This window comes from Oryzias latipes, chromosome 13 (assembly GCF_053564925.1).
Source record: "Oryzias latipes strain Hd-rR chromosome 13, Olatipes_Hd-rR_3.1".
NCBI classification, from domain to species: domain Eukaryota; kingdom Metazoa; phylum Chordata; class Actinopteri; order Beloniformes; family Adrianichthyidae; genus Oryzias; species Oryzias latipes.
The window spans coordinates 29,710,042-29,730,291 of record NC_136249.1 but is presented as its reverse complement, the minus strand read 5'-3'; the positions used below and the strand labels follow the sequence as shown (position 1 = coordinate 29,730,291).

The following is a 20,250-nucleotide window of genomic DNA, read 5'->3' as shown; positions in this document are numbered from 1 at the left end:
TCCGCTGTGTTGGTGCTTGTCGTCTGAGGAGAGGGCGGTAAACAGGGGCCAGCTGACCAAATGCAAGTCGTTGGTTAGAACAATGCTAACAGAAAAATAAAAAAAGAGGACATCCAATTTAGTTCTGTGTTTATCTGCTAAATTGGACTGCATGCTGCTTGCACTCAGGTGTAACTGCTGACTAACAAGGCCCTGCAGAGAGCTTATGGCAGTGGATGCTGGATCCATGTAAAGGATGTTTGATGTGTGATGCTTCTTTTTTTATAATGCATGTATTGAGATTTGTAATCGACTGAATGAGACATACATTTACATTTCATGAGCTAGATGTCTTTTTTATGCTTTTAAAAGTAAGTTAAAAGTAGTTCATTCTGCTATCTATCTATCATGAAAAGTTCTAAAATAATTCGACTGGACAAAATTTCTGGTTTGGAGATGTTTCGCTTCTCCTCAGAGCAGCTTCTTCAGTTCTGTCCGACTGCTGTTGAGCCAGAGATATATATCCTCCACGCTGAAGTTTCTGTGCTTTCATGGCCAGCAAAGTCCCCTAATGACAGAGTCGTCCGCCTGTCCGTCCGTCCGTCCATCCATCCATCTATGATTCAGCATGTCAATAGCATGTATTTCCACTATTCACCCCAATGACAGCTTGACTGCTCCTCTTTAATGTTGTTCTGAGACAATGTGTTTCACTCTTCCATAAGCCCTACATGTAGTTCTGCCAGGTCACTTGGAGGGTATGATCATGTAGTCTCTGGTTCACCTGGTCTCAGACATGCTCTATTGGGTGATATGGTCATACCATATAAGTCACTCCCACTTCCTACAGTCCAGCTGTAACAATTCTGGCATGATGTGGTGGAGCATTATCATCCAGGAACAAAAAGTTGGGGGTGTGCTGGTTGAACGTGCAGTAACTGGACCATCTACAATAACCAATCATCTTTTTTGCGCTGACTGGTGATGGCGGTCCAGGCTGTTGCACCTCCTCCACCAAAGCCAACCCTGGGGACCATGTTGACCTCAGCATATCCCTCACTCCACCTTTCCCAGCAACAATGACGACTATCATTTGTCCGGAGACCCAACACTCATCAGTGAACAGGACAGCTGACCACTACTGCATTGTCCAGGTCACATGGTTTTGTGTCCACTGCAAAGTTCACGTCTTGGTTTCAGTGGAGTCACCTGCAATGGTTGTCTGGCATTTAAGTCAAAGCTGTGGAGTCGGTTGTGAATGGTTTGCCTGGAAACCCTGGTACCCCTCACAACGGGCCTGCGGCTGTGTGGCATTTGCTAAACCACGACTGAGCGAAAAGGTCCTTTAGGCACTGGTCTGTCACTCACGGGGCTTCACTCCTTGGTCTGTCACAAATTCTGCCAGTAGCTCTGTGTCATGATTCAATTCTACTGATGACACTTTGACACATACTAAGTTTACCTGCAGCATCTGACTGTCTACGACCGACCCAAAGGGTCAGGACAAGGTCTGTTAAGGGATGTCATGTGTTCATGGTTGTTTGAATGATGAAGTAGGAATGACTATCTGACAAAATTAGCTTTTTATACCCGCCAATGTTAAATTTGATGCCACATTGCAGAGGTTTGTCTTTTTGGTTTTGGCCCCAATAAATAATCCACACTTTACACAGTGAGGCCATTATGTGGAAAACAGAAAATGAGGTGTGTGTATCACTGCAATCGGACACACTCCTTATCCCAAAAATCTGTGAAGTGAACAAACACAACGTAGTTTTTCACAAACTTATCCCAAACTTATTGTGAGTAATACATATATAAACAGATAGAGCGAGATGGAAGGGAAGAGGTGCAGTTAAAAAAAAAATACATTACAGTTTCTGCACAGACACCTTAAGGCTCTTATAGAAGCGGGGACAATTGACCCGAGCTCCGTCTCAGCATTCGCCTAGACTCGGAAGATAAAATGTCATCTTGGAAATGGTCATGCGGTAAACTGTGGCTCAACAGTCCACGACCAAAATTGGAGGAGGCAGGTGTGAAGACTTTGAAAGTGCTGGCCTTTGCCAACTCCTGGAGTTCAAATTTGCATCACAGAGAACAACTGGAAAATGTCAGCGGTCAATCAATTCAAATAATCTTGGCTGCGGAATAAAAAGCGCAGCATAACCACGGCTTTCACAGAAGAAGAAAGAGAATGACCTCCTGGCTCTGGGAAAAAACGCTGAAAACTCATTTGCTTCAGTGGGACCTGTTATAGAGGGAAAAACTCTATGTGTTCATAGAAATTAAACATATCTCATAGGTTTTTACAAGGTTTTTTTGTTTTTTTATACTCCTCCAGATTATCTTTGATCTAAAATAGGCAACAAAAGACAGACTGCTCAGTTTTCATTTGTCTACATTTAAATAAATAAATTAATTAATAAAACAAACTTGTGGCATTGTTCCTAGGACTTCTAAAGCCTCAGGCAGCTAGTCATTTTACATCAACCCTAACCATGTTGAATTCTGCTACCGGTTCAGATGCTCAGGTCATTAGAGACCCCAGCATGCGGCCGGCTTTTCATTCCAGAGCTAGCGGGCAGTGACCACTAGACCAACTAGACCACCAGTCAGCGTTAACCCTTTAACAGAAACTTTAGCTCCAGAGTTGACGCCCTTTGGATCACCGTAACTCTTCAACCGTTCACACAACTAACGTTTTTCCATTGATTCTGAAGCTGAGGAAAAACAGCTTTGTGCTGATGTGCAGCACGTCACACTGTTCATGCTATTAATGTTTCCAACTGGTCCGTTGGATTTACAATAATTGTGTGAAGCACAGATGTCAAACTCCAGGCCTCGAGGCCCGCTGTCCAACATGTTTTCCAACTAACCTGTCATTGAGGTTCCTTATTGGCTTAACACAACTGATCCAGGTAATTAGCAGCAGATGAGGCAGGATTTCTAAAGAACCAGCAGGATCCCGGCCTTAAAACCTAGAGTCTGACCCCCCCCTTGGTGTGAACGGTTGAAGATTTACCGTAGTTTGGTTCTTATTTGCTGTTGGCGATGACTGGGGATAGGTACTGTCTGGATTTTATTCTGTACCGGACTTTTAAAATGGTACTGATCATTAAGTGATGCTTCAAATGGTGCTTCAAAAATGAGAAAAGGTCAAATTTTTCATCCATTTAAGTAGGACGAAGCATCATCACAAGGTCGGGATAGCGCTTGAATGTGTCCAAGACGCTTTATTTAATTCTTTCTGACAGTTTGCACTGCAGTGCAGGATCTACTAGAGCTGAGTATCACCAATAATTTCCAAGATCGATTCATAACAAAAGATCAATTCTTTCGATCCACTCAATTTAATTAAATTTGGAATTTACATGGTTTACACATTTAGACATATGTGTATAGAAATACATCAAAGAGGTCTGTTTTCAAGATATTAACATTACCCTGATATTCTTTTAACATGTTCTTACTGGTCTTCATTTTTTTAATGATATTTTTGTTGTTGTGGAAGTTATAAGCTGACCAATTAAATGCCTCAATAAAAGCATGTAGTATCTGCTGGCCCGGCCATGTTTAATGTTTGAAATATTAGGTTGACAGATTTCCTGTAACCTGTTTTCAGTGGAAGGGTTGTGGACTCCAACAAGTTCACTCCTGATTAACGAGAGAGGTTACCATAGAAACAGTGAATCAGACCAATCACTGTTTGCTGATGGTCTCCTAATTGTGGAGTCTGTATTGCCAAAAAAACGACGTCTCAATGGACTATATTCCATTGGGGTCGGTACTAAACCATTTTCTATGGCTGACGTCACACCCACTTGATCCGGTTTTTTCATACGTTGAATGGTTTCATAAATGCTGAAATAAACACGTGTCGGTGCTCATCGCCACGATAGTGGTCCTTTGATTTGATTTATTGGTTTATTTTAAGTATTGATTGCAGACCAAAAAAAAGTAGATATATTTATTATTATTTATATATTCCCACCTGTAATTGACTTGTTTCCACCCATTCGGAGCATAGTATAAGTCACTGAATTAGAATGTTTTGCTGTGAAGTACGTTTACTCCACACACCCTCACGGCCTCACCCCTATTTATACGAGTCCTCCCACAACTGCTGGAAATGTAAAATGATTGGCCAGAATTGTCCAGCAAAACTGTAGTTAATACAAGGGCCTTGCATGTTCAAAAGGAGGACCAAATCCTGCATTTTTATATGGTACCGATGGTTCCGTATACATTGGTACCAGTACCAGCATGGCCCAGTGTTTTGATACTCATTACTACCACTGACAGCTCCAGTATTAAAAGGTTAAGTTAGTTTGCGCTATACCTGGTTACTTTTTTTTTTTTTACTAATTTGTGGTGGACACACTGAAAACCACTGAAAACACCAAACCGACCACAGTAGAGGGTAGATTTGACCGTGTGTCCCTCCTGCATCCTAAAACTTCAGGATCCTCCTACATCCCTCCTACATCCTAGCTTTGGGTTTTTTGTATTTTTTTTCCATGCTCTGAAGCAACATTTTTAGTCATGTTTCCAGCGAGTGAAATAAAGAAAAGCTGTATTTTCTGTATACCCTGTGGTGAAACGAGAGGCAGAGTGCTCTGTTTAATGGTGCCACAGTTCATTAGCATGTTCCTTTGCAGATTAGTGTTCACGAGAGCAGTGTCTTAGATGTGCTATATTTGTTCCTTTTGCCTTAAAGACATATCACGGCTCCATCCTTTGCCGTGAAAACACTCCTGTCCTCCAAATGTCCGTCACTGCTCAAGCTGATGACAGTCTGTGTGTGAAGTTAGCAAACTGAATATACTGATGTAGACAGTAAATCATTGTTTTCCTAATAATCCCTGTATTTTGTTTGAATTTACTTTTAGCGTAGAGTCTTCTTCAGCTTTCAGCTGCTCCTTTTAGGAGTCAATGCAGCATATTATCTGCCTCCATCTACCGTTTTTTCCACACAATAAGGCGTACTTAAAAGCTATAATTTCTTTTTCCAAAATGACAGTGCACGTTATTATCTGGAGTGTTTTATCTATGGATTCATTCTGGTTGTGTTTACTGATGTCAAAGTAATTTTGAAAGGTACACGGGCGCTCTGTCAAAACGTTTTTTAACGAGTCGAAAACAAGACTGGATTTTATTGCAAATACGCTAAAATGGCTCACGCTTAGCAGCGTCGGACTTTGTTTTTTTTTTTTTTTTTACGTGTTACAATGTTGGGAGTTAGCATAGCCACAGTAACATTTGTTTTAGCGGCATCAGTCTATTTTTTTTATGTGTTGTAAACAAGGCTGGGAGCTACAGATCTTGTAAACATGATAACGCGGCTAATGTATTACAAAGAAGTTCTAGAGTTACTGTTTTTGCAGTCAAATTCTGACTGACGGAGTTATGCCTGCCTGTTTTGTCTCGCTCAATGGGCCTTGTTTAATATGTTGTGTTCAAAAATAGACCATTTACTGACGATGCGCCTTATAATCTTCTTTTTCTTCATTTTTTTTTTTTCCTTTCTGTGCACCTGAAAGTCCTCCTCAACTGCATCCATGGACTTCTCCCAGGCCTCGTTCCTGGCAGGTCCAGCTTCAACGTCTTTTCACCAACATCATCTCAATCTGCTTCCCTGCATTCATCTCCAAAAGATCTACTGTGATCTGTTCCTCTGATGGATTCAATCCTGATTCCATCCATCCAGGTCACTCCCAAAGAAAACCTCAACATCTTCATCTCTGCCTCCTGTCTCTACAACATGGCTGCTCTCACCATAGTCTTCCTCAGCTATCCTTTCATTCTTGCCTACACTCTTGTCAGACATGATAACATGTCTCACAACTGGCATATTAGATTAAAAAAAATCAAAAACAAAATCTTGGAGTTATTAAATATTTAATGTCCCACTCCAATAATCTTTTGATCTGTTGTAAAATTGTTGCCAGTGGTGTTTTAATTATGGCTATGGCATTTTTAGCCCATATAAAAAAAACGTGTCATTTTCCAAGTCATGGTTTCTGCAATAAATCTTCTTGTGTAGTTTGTATGTAACAACTTCAAGACATTTTTTGCCTACTCCTAATTCACCAAGATTTGAATAAAGAAATACTCAGAAATGCAATTTTACGCTTAATTTTCTTTTCATATGCATGTCCTCCATCATGAGAATAATGCTACAACATGTTAAAAACACAAAAAAAACAATTTTACTGTAGTGGGTCTCTAAATATTTAATGTAGGTGTTTAGTGCGGTTGCCTCATATGAATTAGAACTATTTACATTGAACTGATGACCTTCATCCAGAAAGATATTCGTCTTGTTCCAGAAAGTGTTGGCTTTGTTTTTCTTTTATTCTTACTTGACATAAATTGATGACAAATAGGTTCAGGGAAATCTGAAAGAGTAAATTCTTTAGGAATCGGCCCACACACTCTCCTCAAAAGAGCAATCGAGCCATAGGTCCAAGAGAAAATGCACCCTGAATGCTGAGCGGAGTGCTGAGCCAAAACATGATGGATCCATCTGAGCTACTTAAAAACACATCTCATTAATAAAAGCAAAATGACTGATTACTCAGATCACTGTTGATTCATTTTACACCCACTTGCATTCACAGTTGGATGCACACAAGCCTCCCCACACACACAAACACGCAGCAGAAATGTGCTGCTGGTGATGATCGCAAAGCAAAGCAGACTGTCTGCATCATACTTGGTGGTGCAGATCATATTTGGTTTATATACTGTGGCAGTTTCGTCAGATTTTGACAGTCTGTCTCACAACTTGCAATTAGTGAAGGCACTGCTGGGTGAAATACAGCGATGGTGCTATAGTGTTGTGAGGAGCCAGACATTTAAATTACATTTCTTGCCGTTCTCAGCCTGTACTGTATATAATGTTCAAAGTGACAGGGAAGCCACTTGGGGGGCGCACTCTAATTAGGGAAACAGAACACATATGAAGCAAGAAGAAACACACAGGTTATAAACCCTCAAATGTTCACCCTGTCTGATTCCAAAGTTGGCAGAGATCAAACTGTGTCTAGACTCCAAGCAGGAATAAAATGGTTCGGGTAAGGAGACAAAAAAGACCCCTGGGTGATGATAGATGGGGGTGAAAAAGCCCATGAATCTGGGCAGGATCACAGGCATCCATCCCCCACCTGTCATGGAGTGACTAATTTCAAAGTAGGAGCTAGGCACTCGCAATCTGAGTGCCTCAGGTCAAAAGAGCCACTTGGGTTACCAGGAGGTGCTCTGTACCGGCTGGGAGATAATGACTGGGAGCTTAGATGAGACACTATGCACTCCTACTTGTTACAGAGGCTGTCCTGGCAGTGGAGCCACTCATCTGATCAATCACCAGGAGTTGTCACTATAGGTGACATAGAAATGCTGGTTTCATGATGTATCTACAAAAAAAAGCTGAACAAGACTGAACAATCTCACAAACTACATTTGTTTAAGGCTTTATTTTAATGAATTAAATACACACACACACCTATCTGACCTGCACAGGTGATTTTCATCAGGGCGATATGCAAACTGTCAGTTCTCCCAGTCCTCTTCTGGATCATCCAAATATTCTCTAGTAAACTTTACACGGGCCTCCACTGGTTCTGGCTTTAGCAGGGGGACATGACTGGCACTGCAGGATTTGATTCCCTGGCGGCGTTGTGTATTACTGATGGTAGACTTTGTTACTTTGGTCCCAGCTCTCTGGAGGTCATTCACTTCATACCCCCATGCAGTTCTGGGGTTTTTGCTCACCGTTCTTGTGATCATTTTGACCCCACGGGGTGAGATTTTGTGGGGAGACCCGGATGGAGGGAGATTATCAGTGGTCTTGTATGTCTCCCATTTCCTAATATTTGCTCCCACAGGTGATTTCTTCCACCAAGCTGCTTGTCTATTCCAGATTTATTCTTCCCAGCCTCGTGCAGGTCAACAATTTTGTTTCTAGTGTCCTTAGACAGCTCTTTGGTCTTGGTCATAGTGGAGTTTGTAGTGTGACTGTTTGAAGTTGTGGTCAGGTGTCTTTTATATAGATGAGTTTAAACAGGGCCCATTAATACAGGTAGAGCAGAGAGGATCCTCTTACAGGATCCCCATCTTTTTAAGTCGGAGAAATTGCACTATTGGTGGCTGACTAAATACTTTAGTTCCCCTCTGTTTACACATATATACGTATACACATGTATACTACTCCTAAGGTTCTGCCCAAAAAAAGTGAAAGAATGACAAAGATTTAGGGAGAGGAGTTGCAAAACAGAAGAAAAGAGACTGAAATGGTGAAATGGTAGGGTTCAGAGTACAGAAAAACAAAAATTGACAAGATAAAAAAGAAAAAGTACCGAATAGACAATGAAAGTTGCTTGAGGCTAAATGCTGTCAATGTCATAAATAAATGTTCTCAAAAGGGCTGAATTTTGTTTGCACAACCACACACATTCACGCAACTACACACACCCATGCAAACACAAAACAGCATGCATACAACCATTAACTACAGTACAAACTCATATTTATGCAGGTGCACACATAAAACTGTAAACACATATACAGGCCTACTCCTACAGATATACATCATACTTAGACGAGTACAAAATTTCTATTTTGGAAAACTTACACACACACAAACATACAGTGGGGTTAAAAGTATTTAAGAGTCACCAAGCACGTTCAAGAATGCGCATTTAGGAAATGCTGTTAACACTGGACAAGCAGGTTGGGGCTTCTTCTTTTTCCTTTTCTACTAGCGCATGTCTACCACCCACAGTTGGAAGAGGCTCGGTGTGAAAGGTCAAAGAGGTGCAAATCTCGCGAATCTTGCTCCAGGCTTTTTCTTTCACAGCTCTATCGTGATACATGAAAGACCTGATGTCATAATTCCGACCAGGTGCAAACCATTATCACCAATTTCTTCTTAATGATCATTTCTGTGGATTAAAATGGGACACCATCCAGCTGTCACTATTCACCTATTGGTCAATGTTGGACCTGCTATACCTTTCAACGCACCTTTAACTAACTTAAAAATGTACGTGAACGCAAAAGTTTGAAATGTGAAAGCTCGAAACCTGCATTGATGCGCGTTCACATCAAACCTTTCACTGACAGTGATGCGTGTCTGCCAAGGCCGGTGTGTAGTAGCTTGAAAAGGATGAGAGATATGTTCATTGATACACTTTCACTGTGAGAGACAGAGCATGTTAAAACAAAGAAAACAAGAAATCTCACTGTCCGGTTTTTATGGATTTATTCACAAATATATGAATGATGGAGGTAACAGCAAGTATTTGGTTAATAATAGTTTACATCAATATTTTGTGATAAAGTATAAATACTTACTTCGTACATACAGTATATTACTTGTAGTGGCTCCCTGTCCAATTTAGATTTTCCGGTTTTAGTACAAACCTTTAAGGTTTTTAATATTCTGGCTACTTATTACTTGCCATCTCCAAAACGACCACGCTGCAGTAAAAAGAGTTGTCAAGACACACTGGTTTATAGTACCAACACCATAGTAAACTCTAGTAGTGCCTGTGCTTGTTATGTTTTAATTTCTCAATATGCCTAACATCGTTATCACTAGCACATTTTTTTCTTAACACTACTAATGTTCTTATGAAATATTCCACGCTCCAAAAATAAAGCATCTTTGTTCAAATAACTGCACGTCTCACAGCTACCTTGTAGACGTCTAACATTTCATGCCACAATGAGCTCACAAATGCTAATGTTATGCTGATGTTATGCTGAATTATAATAAATCCTGCTAGCGCTGTAGCCGGTGTAAAGTTTTTGGTGTGAAAACGTCTGCTAGTGAATATTTTAACAAAGTAACTTGAGCTGATCCCTAAATAGAAAATATTTAAATGAGAAACGGTGATCATTTTCAGCAAGGCTGGAGAATTACAGGCGTGTTGTGGAGAAGCACAACACCAAAAAGACTACTGAAATGGCCAAACATGACCACTTTTTTATTTTGTAAAATAGCTTTGACAAGAATTATTCAATTTCTTAATAAAAAAGTACGATAGGAATACTAACTGTATTGAAAATCTATCCATGTAGTAACTATTAATATTTCATATCTATGTTTCTTTGGTCTATTTTACAGGTTAGCAACCTAAAACGTGACACATCTGGTTTTCCAATGCCAAGTACTGCTTATTTAAACATTTACTGCATATTTGCCAAAATTTTTTTTATTTATTTAGTTTAATGGTGTATATTGGCTATAAGGTTGGAAAAATGCCCTGCAACAGACTGGCAACCTGTCCAAGGTGTAACAACAGTAGCTCCGGCAACCCCCTGACCCTGAGGGACATAGTGGGTTCAGAAAATGGATAGATGGGTTAGAATGGTAGTTTTATTTATTTTTTTCATTTTTGATGTCATTAATCCCTGACAGATGAAATGAGAGTTATTGACATTAAATTAACTTTGATATAAGAATGAAATTCCCAAACAAGAATTGAATTTGTTAACGTCTAGAGGCGCAAGCCACTTTTTGCAATTTTTTTGCAAGAGGTTTTTGCAATTGAAAGTTTCCCTTAATGCAAAGTGCTGGCAAAAATTTGATCAAACGTTTTTTGCGGTAAAAGAATTTTTTTTTTTTCAATTTCTTTTAGACTGTGCTAGAATTTCAATATGTTGGCAGAGGGAAAACACAGTTTTGGAAACCTAATAAGTGATTTTAGTCCTACTTTATGAGCTTTTATTATGATTCTGTACCACTTGGCAATCAGATTTACCTTGGCTGTGATACATTCTGCGCTAAGAGTGTGGGACTTTAACTTAGTTTAAAACTTTAATCCGCCTTAAGTAAGGCTGGTTTATTCATAATTATCAGGAGCAAATTTATGCAATTTAAAAATCTTTAATGTAAGCCCCGTGAACCTCGCTGAAACAATCAGGAGGCTCAGTTTAAACAGCTGTGTGTCAATTTGAACAAAGTACAGGTTGCTGGTTAGATGACAGGAAAAAATCCTGACATCAAATTCAACAGTGAAATTTTGGAATGAGCTTCTATAAAGTCCTGATGCTTTTGGAAACAAGTGATGCAGACTTATAAGGAAAAATAACATTTTGTTTGTAACTTAAACCAAAGTTAGCACTATTTTGCTGACAAATACCTCGAGACGTGGACTCACTGCACAGTAAGTCACTGTGAAGCTACTATAATCCTTAGGCATAACCACCCTTTGGAGCGAAAATGGGCAAACCTGTACGGGGCATCCAGGTGGCCCGCATGAAATATCCAGACCACTGAGTGATTAAAAATGTTCATGCACATTATTTCTGCAGTAATGCTGAGGGCGACAGGTCACAACCCGTAATGTAAGGAAGGCTGAAGTAGGTGAGGCGCAGGTGTGTCGTACAGATTTTTCAGTTTTTTCCATTCACTGAAATCCTGTGTTTGTGCAAGGGACCCATTAGTGCTGCTCAAGGGTTGAGTGTGTGCTCCTTATGTGCAGCCTGACTGTTAGAATGTAGGAAATTAGACAGAGCGTTGTTTGTGTGGACATCCTATGGCTGTCCTTATGAATCATGTACGCTCCTCATTCATGCAGCCTTCGTGCGCGGTCAGTATGGGGCCAGGATTTCCACCCTAATTATAACTAAAGTGCGGTGTGAGGTCACCGCAAAACAGCATTGCTGTTAACACAGAAGTGCTTTAAAGTACTATTAGCCTTACGAATACTGCATGATACATTTAAGATCCATTTTCATGACGTCCCGCTGGCTGTAGGAGCCGCAAGGGAATCGCAAAACACAGCTGCGCTCCCTTCGAGACATGGTCATACCAGTCTACGACGATCCGGACAACCCAACCTGTTTAATGCCTAAGTCACATGTGTTTGGATTGTCCGGGCTCACTGAGCGATCTATGATGTCATCCACAGATTTGCCCCCAGCAGACAAAAATTTGGTTTGTGTTTGATTTTGGTCATACTTTATTGTGTTTTCTCCATTTATTTCTCCTACATTTTTTTAGCCTTCCAACATAAAATGGAATTTTACATTTTTATGTTCACAAAAAAACTTCAAAAATACACTTTTTGAACTTGAGTCTTTGTATTTTTTGGGTGAAATGCTCGTCAGGATTTCTTTCTTTACGGCCTCAGATATGCAGAGAGGAATCACGTCAAGTGTCAACAGCCACTGTGATGCAAGCGTTAACAATCGCATGTTAAAGTACACCTGATCTACGTGTGAAGGAGACACACTTTCATAATTTAAAAGGAAAAAGGGGGGACATCTTATTTTCAAAGGCTTGGCCATGCTTTATACTTCTCTCTCTTCTCTTAGCTTATTAAAGTGTCAAAGATTGAAGATGGAACTCATCCACCTCCCCTCTCAGCGTGTGCCAACCTGCATTATGAATCCCAAATGAGGCAATCTGCCTCAGGTTTGTTGCAATACCTTTTTTGCACGAGAAAAAAAATTGACATTTTATTTTTCTTTCCTCTTTTTTTCCCCTTGCTGGTTGATTTGATTATTTGGAAGTCTTTGAATGTGAAGGATGCATGTTTATTCCTAAAATGCCAACTGCTGTTGATGCAGGCCTTGGCTTCATGCCTCTGATCTGTGTGGCTTTGCACGAGACCGTCGATCTTTAGTCTTTGTAAAACATCAACAGTGGTTTGTGCTGAAAAATGCCTTCTTTCATTTATGGAAAAATCAAAGTTTGTAGCTAAACTTTTAACTCGGAAGGATTGTATTTTTAGGAAGGTCAGGTTTCATAGCCATTTATAAAGCAAGAAAGTAAAATAAGGGAAAAAAGTTGAGTTTAGAATCATTTAAATCGTTTTTAAATGATTTAATGCCCACCCGGGCATTAAATCACCCAGGCAGTTGTTATCAAGGCCTTAAGAAGAAGTTGAAGATAAAGTACGTTGTGTCACACTAATGTGTGTAACATTTGTTCTTGACTTGGTGCCTTCCACTGGTTGAGCAGTGCCGTAGTCTTAAACCCATGATTATTCTGGCCTCAGGGTGAACACTCCACCACTAGGCCACTGAGCTCAACCTTCTTATGTACAATATTGTCATTTTTGATTCATGCATCTATTTAGAAAATCTAATTTTCTTGAAACTTTTGGGTCACAAAGAACCTGAACTTGAATCTGATGTTTGACCCTTTGTGGTGGAAATGGACTTTCCCCCTGTGGACGAAAAAAAACCTCTACCTTGTTGAGACTTGCACTTTGGTTCATGTACTGATCCTAACATCTTTTTTATTTTTTGCTATTAAGCAACATATTTACTTAATACAGAAAACTGTGTCGCTGTCTAACTGCTGGACAGATGTCTTAACATTAAAAGCTGCCAAACAAGCCTAAATCAGGACTCTTCTACTTATTTTGGCAATTTCAATAAGATTTATGACGAGGTGATTGTTATTGTTGCACATTGTTTTCCCTTTTTGATGTCATTTGTCCCAAGAGTTTGAAGTGTTTTTTCTTAGATAATTCCATAAAAATGCCTGTGTTTTTGGGGCATTGCACGACCTTGAGTGTTTTTTGTTGTTGTTTTTTTTGTCAGAACAGCTTTCTTTTATTTAACAGCTGTTGCTGTAGCCGCTTACAATCAGCAGATCCCACCTCTTTTATGAAGTCATTTCATTTAGAAGCAGCAAAATAAAAAATCTGCTTTTTCTTTTTATTCAACACTCTATTGAAGAAATAAATAACAGCACGGTGATGTTATTAATTTGACACTACCTTGAAAATTAAAGAAGTTTTTGGAGTAGTTTTTGTGTTTGAGCGGAGAACACCTGGTGTGTGCTGAACTGAGTCCTAATTAAAAACAACACAGTTTGGGGGGAGATCATTTCCATGAAAATATAAATAATTTCAGACCACTGCAGGAAAAACATGTGGAAACCAACAAAAACATCAGTTTCTGCCTTTAGCAACAACCAAGCTGAGATCTTATCGTTAACTCTTTTTTAATCTAGACTTGGATTTGGAAAGAGCCAGGCTTCATCCTACAGAGCAGTGGCAAGCAAGTTGGTATCGAGTCAGAGAGTAAATAAATCACCAACTACAATCTGATCCTCTGAAGGGAGTTTTAATTTGAAAAACTACTGGATTCCCTCCAACACGTCTGACTCATGCTTGGCTTGTGTCAAGTCGCTCAGTCACGTGCCGAAAAACAAGCAAGCACTGTTAACAAAAAAAAAAAAGAACAACATATTTGGAACATTTCTTTTGGCAGAAAGGAGCCAGAGAGGAAACAGAAGAAGAGCCTTAAACTTCAAAATAAAAGAAATCTGCTTTTAACAGACAAAATCAGGACTCTTTACTTCAAATACGGATTTATTACAACAATTGTTAACTCAGAACTTATTTATGATATTCAGCTACAGAATGTCTAATGTAACAAGGATGCTGCTAATAAAGTTGTTGAAACGGTGAATTCACTTTTATTATTCTCATATTGAGAAAATACCAAACACCTTTTTTTTTATTCGTCGAACCCTGAGATTCAGACGAGACTGAATTTGTTGTACAATTTTTTTTAACTTCTGCTTTGACAGTTGTAGGTTATGAGAACATTTAGATCACATATTAAAGATTCCTGAGCAAAATCAAATGTAAAATAAAGTTTAAACCAGCATCTTGATCTTTATCTTGATCTTTTACAGAAGATCAAGATAAACTTTACCCTCAAAAGTTAAGGGAAACCTTAAAGGAAAACAAAGAAAAAATAAAGCGGACCCAGGTTAGAGCCCTGAGTTACACCATACTTATTTTTTCTATCAGAAAAAACGATTGAAATAAGTAGATGACAGTTCTTCCTTTAGTCACATTTTGTGCAAGAAGAGAAGTAAAAACATCATAAATATTCATATCAAGTGTGGAAGAATTCTTCTGTTTGAGTTGCTCGTATTCAAGTCTGCTTTTCAAAAAGAAAACCTGCTGGGATTTATGCAAAATTCCTGGCAGAATTTCTTCAAAGAGATCATTTCTGCGTTTGTTATTAGACTTTTGAACCTCTAACATTGCAACCAACATTGATCACAGCAGAGACATGCAGATCTAATCGCCAAACAGAAACCTATGTGTAATTTCTGCTAACAAAACATAGGGGACTTGGGAAATTTTGGATCAAATAACGTCTTTAGAGGGTTATGAAAGGTGCAGCTGATCGTCACTTTCCAAACCAATATTTAAGGATGCACCTGACATCTAACCTGGTGGACTAGAACTAAAATGAGCAAAAAAGCTGACACATTTTCCCGAACAAGGCGTGTCAAAGTGAAATTCTCATGAGGAGCTTGACTCTGACGCCCAAACTGTGTCAGCCACTAGGCCAACGCATCACACAGCCAGAGTGTTTCAGCCTCAGACATGAAACGCAACCTTTAAAGCAGCTAAATAGGCCGCCTGAATGGGAGGTGCTCCTGCGGTTGAATGCTGGGGGCTCGTCCTGACCGGGGGTGTGTGCTTTCTTATCTGCTGCCTGGGGGGGTAATGCTCACAAAGCAGCTGAATAAACATCAACGATGAGGCACGCCACCCAAGCTATCAACAGCTGGAATAATAAATAAATGCTTTAGTCCACCAACAATAGGAATAAATGGTTGTAGCTCAAATAGGTTTTGCTTTAGCACCTGAAATCCTGCCACATGACTGAAATGCAATCTATTCATACTTCCTGGTAGTTTAGCATTATATTTGATCACAAATAAAATCTTCGTCTAAGCTAAGATCTACCAGCTGTTTCCCAAGTATAAAATGCTGCTTAATGGTCTCCTTCAGACTTTTTAACATTTCTGTACAACTGTATATTTTTATGTTCCATGTACCACAAGTTTATAAGATTTTTAGGACATCTAAAATACCTTTAAAGTACTACAGCTAAAATTTAATCATTAAAACTACCAATAACCAAAATAGGTCAATAGTTTTGTTTTTTATATCTTCCATGTTATCAATTTATATATATATATATATATATATATATATATATATATATATATATATATATATATAAATTGATAAATAAAACAAAACCTGAAATTCTAAACTGTAATTAGCAGCTTTACATAATCTATTTTCTTTGCATTCTTCCTAGAAACATCTGTATCAGTCTAACAGCAGCAGCAAATCAAAAACCTGGAAAAACAAGTTATTTATGTTTAATCAAGCTGGCAAAAAATAACAATAGAACAAGACCAGGACAAAAAGTCAACATTCATATTTTCTAAATATTGAAAAAGAAGCCATTCCTGAACTCACAGAGCTTCATTTCTGGTTAAAAACAAAAACGTTACAGGAAAAAAAAAAAGGAAAACTAAATTTTTTACTACAGTTGTTCATTACCTAAGATTCCAACTGGGACTGATTGAGTTTGTCCCATAAAAGAAACCACATTAAACCCAATTCAAAAATGTCACTGGCGTATTTTTAAACAAATGTTTTCATGGTTCTTAGCTCGTTTTAAGGGTCGATCAGACAAAATCCTGCATTTCAAATACACAAAGACAATAGTGGCTTTACAATAAAGCACATTCCAAACCTTTCCAGGGTTAAAACGCAAATTAGAGTGGAGTATTTACATTTAAATTTTTAACATTTTTTTTTGTTGATTAAAGGCTTTAAAAAAAAAAAAAAAAAAAAAAATCGGACCTAAGAGGTGATACTAAAAACGAGTTTTTTTTATTTTGTTCTGTCTCTAAAGGACCTGTAATTTCTGGTTTTATCTTCTATTGGACAGGACAAGTAAAAAAAAATTATTTAAATTAAATTAAATAAAGGACTTCCATTCCATTTACATGCAACAAATCAAACCTTACTTAACTTTATTTTATAATCATTATGGATCATAAATGTGTGTGCAATAAAAGCATTACTGTAAAAACGTATATTATTAATTATACTGTGAAGATGGGACGCCACCCATCTTCACAGTATATGGACATCTCTGCTTAGACTGCTGCCCCCGCAACCCGGTACTGGATAAGCGGAGGAAGATGGATGGATGGATGGATGGATGGATGGATGGATGGATGGATGGATGGATGGATGGATGGATGGATGGATGGACTGTGAAGATTAACATAGTTGTTCTTTTTTTATGATTTTTCTAATCAAATTTAATACTTGATATTTAAAATAGGTTATGTCTTTGATCTGTTTTTGATTTGTTATTCCATTTTTTTATGCTTGGAATAAACCAATATAATAAAAGCAATATAAACTACAGCAATGATAACTACATTACAAGGTTGAAAAATGAAAAGAACCTTTGTTGGTAAAAATACTTTTTTTTCATAATGAACAAACACAATTTGTCTCTCATTTTCTGTCATTTGGAATTTCTGCTGTTAATTTAAAAATATTTGAAGTGACCTGTGAAAACCTGGGAGTTGTCCTGCAGCAGGCCCCGCCTGAATGTGACACAGAAATCAATTTGAAGGTTTTTCTGCTTCTGCTGGTTTACAGTAATCACCAGCAGAGTGTTTGAGCCGGCTGCAGACTCGACAGCGGCATCCCGAGCACAAATGCAAGACCTGGTGGGGCGGACTGAGATGAAGGAAGAGATGAAAAGGGGATATATTGACAGAGCTGGAAGAGAGTGGAAATAGACGGCGGGTAAAATCTAGCTGCCTGCAGGAACACAGGAGTGGGATTTTCAGGGGGTTGGTGAAATTGCCTCAGTAACAGAGGAGGCAGGCTCTACTCACAGTGGTAGCCTCTCACCTCTGAGACTTACTTATTTCTGACAGCTGCTGCGACACTCAAAGACAAGTAGAATAAAAAAAAAAAATCTCTGCATCGTTGAAAAGCAGCGAAGCATAGACTAACAACATGATGGTTGTTGGATCCATTCAACATTTTTGTACTACACGTCAGTATTGTTACTAAATCTGGTGACATTCTCACCATAAAACATTCCAAATATAAGAATGTATCGAGTTACTTCTAGCTATGTAAATAAATCGGCCACAGTAAAGGCCTGTCCTACTTCCTGGTTCCGTCAGTGTGTCCTTGAGCATATCTTGATTTGCATGAGCAGTCAGAGTCATTTAGTGTCCATACATGTGGTACATTTCAAGGCCACAGGCAGGTGATTTCATCATTTATGCGTTGTGCTAATCCTGCGCTGAACAGCTAAATCTACAGCTGTCCCAAAAACCAAAAGAAGTTCCTTCCCTGCAAAAACATCTTGATCTACTCAGCAGAAGACAAAACCAATTTAACAGTAACTTTTCACTAAAATGGAACGACTTGTTTTAAGTCAAATCAAGAATATCTTCTGTCATTTGATCTTGAAAACATCTTATTTTGAGCAAAATCTCAAATGAGAAGTTGTCTTTAACATGTCTTTTTAGCAGAAGTTTTATTTGTAAATAGTGAGCGGTTTTGCTTGTTTGACTTAAGGAACATTTTATGTAACTTAAGAAATTACAAATGTCAAAATTCTGGTCTTTTTTTCAAATGCAGATTGTCTAAAAATAGGGATAGTTGGAATGTAGCAACTAAACAGGACCTTCCTGTGGTAAAATGTGGATAAATACATCCAAATCTAGAAAAATCTTTTTTGAGCAATGTACAATTATTTTATTAGATAATGTGTCTAAACACCAAGGCAATATATTTAAACGGAAGTGTCTGTAGCTAATTTTAAGGTTTATTTCCATTGAAAACGGCGGGACACTCTACAGCTTATTTTAAAAAATCTGAAGCTTTTGTCATCACTGGCCGAACAGGTGGATGCAGGTGAAAAATGCTCAGACCTGAAGTCGGAAATCTAAAGAAAATTTCTATATAAAGACGCAAAATACTAAAGAAACGTCAACAATAATATTGAAATGACAAGATATGCGCACTCGGGTTGGCCGCCTGCTGAGCCCATGGAGCTAAAATGTTCACCATTTTGCTGTCAGGTGTGCTGCGGTCGATGGATTGCTGCCAACACTTATCCAACATGTGCGGGTGGAGAAGGTGAGGCGCAGCCGTGTCGTTTTCAACCGCCCCAAATCATAAGTGCGTGCATCTTCAAATTTCTACATGACACAGTTACTACGACAATGGGACGTTCCATTTTCATGACGTCTCTCTGGCCGAACGAGCCTCAAGGGGACTGCAGGACACGCCTCAAGATGCCGCCGCTCCTCTCTATGAGCCTCCACGGACCTGGACCACCCAAAAACCCAAAATCAGGCTGCTTCAAATCAATTCTGAAGCCCACAGATTTTGTTCTGCAGAGGCTCGGTTTAAAATGGTAAATATAAGTTTATTTATGCTAAATATAAGTTTTATTTATGCAGGTTTGCTAAAGTTGTGATGAAAAAACGAAAAAGTGAAATGGTTGCAGATGCTTAATACTTTGATTTCTGGCTCCAAATCAAACTTTATTTATAAAGGACTTTTTTACACAACAGCAAGACAAAGCGCTCTACATAAAAATACAACCTTCCCAACCTCCCGCACCCAACATAATAAAATATAAAAAGACACAAACATTACATTAAAAGTATATGATTATTAGAAATAGTAACCCTGTTTGATGCTCATGTGAGAAAATGAGCAGCTGCTGTTCAAAACTATGCATTAGTTTCTCAATTTCAGATATTGAGTTTGTGCTTTGATATTAAAAATAATTTAAAAATCATAAAACCTGAAATATTGATTTTGCTTGCTTCTAGCTAATTTTTAATCAGATGTTGAAAAAAATCCTACATAAATAACAGACACCTTTTCTTAAATAGATTGTTTTGCTTTTAAAATCCTATTTTTCTGGCATAAGTCATCTTTTCATCTTCTTAAGATTCTTCTTTTGCCCATGACATAAAAAAAACACACAACATAAACCACAATATTAGGTTGAACTCACACAGACTTGCTGCCGACAGGAAGGAACAAACTTTTGGAGGAGCTGAAGGAAAACCAGCAACAGGTGAGGCCAATCAACACTTATAATGTGTTTGATTTGCAGTTTAAAAAAAAAAAAAAACGACCATGACTGTAAATTTAAATAAGAAACGTTAAAAAAAATAATTTGAATAGTTGAAAATTGAGTTGAAAAATTCTAGTTGAAAAAAAACACCTTTTTTTCTTTATTATTCTAAGTCAAACGGGGTGCATAAATTAATTCTCAAAAACATGAAACCTCTGGAGTATTTGTGAAATAAGAATACATGAGAAACAAGAAAGTGTTCATTGTTGAAAAGCTCAAGAGAGAACAAAGACTAAACCTCATCTTGTGCTTAAAATCATAACAAAAAAAGTCTTTTTATTA

The 20,250-nt window shown here is 38.4% G+C and overlaps 1 protein-coding gene across 1 annotated transcript in view; it reads right to left on the bottom strand.

Moving 5' to 3' along the window:
- Nucleotides 1-19,911, bottom strand: part of tenm4 (teneurin transmembrane protein 4) — a 249,886-nt gene extending 229,975 nt beyond the window's left edge. Inside the window, exon 1 of the mRNA XM_078929945.1 lies at nt 19,846-19,911. The gene's annotated coding sequence lies outside the window, so the exon portion shown is untranslated. The remainder of the gene's footprint in view (nt 1-19,845) is intronic.
- Between the last annotated feature and the right edge of the window lie 339 nt (nt 19,912-20,250).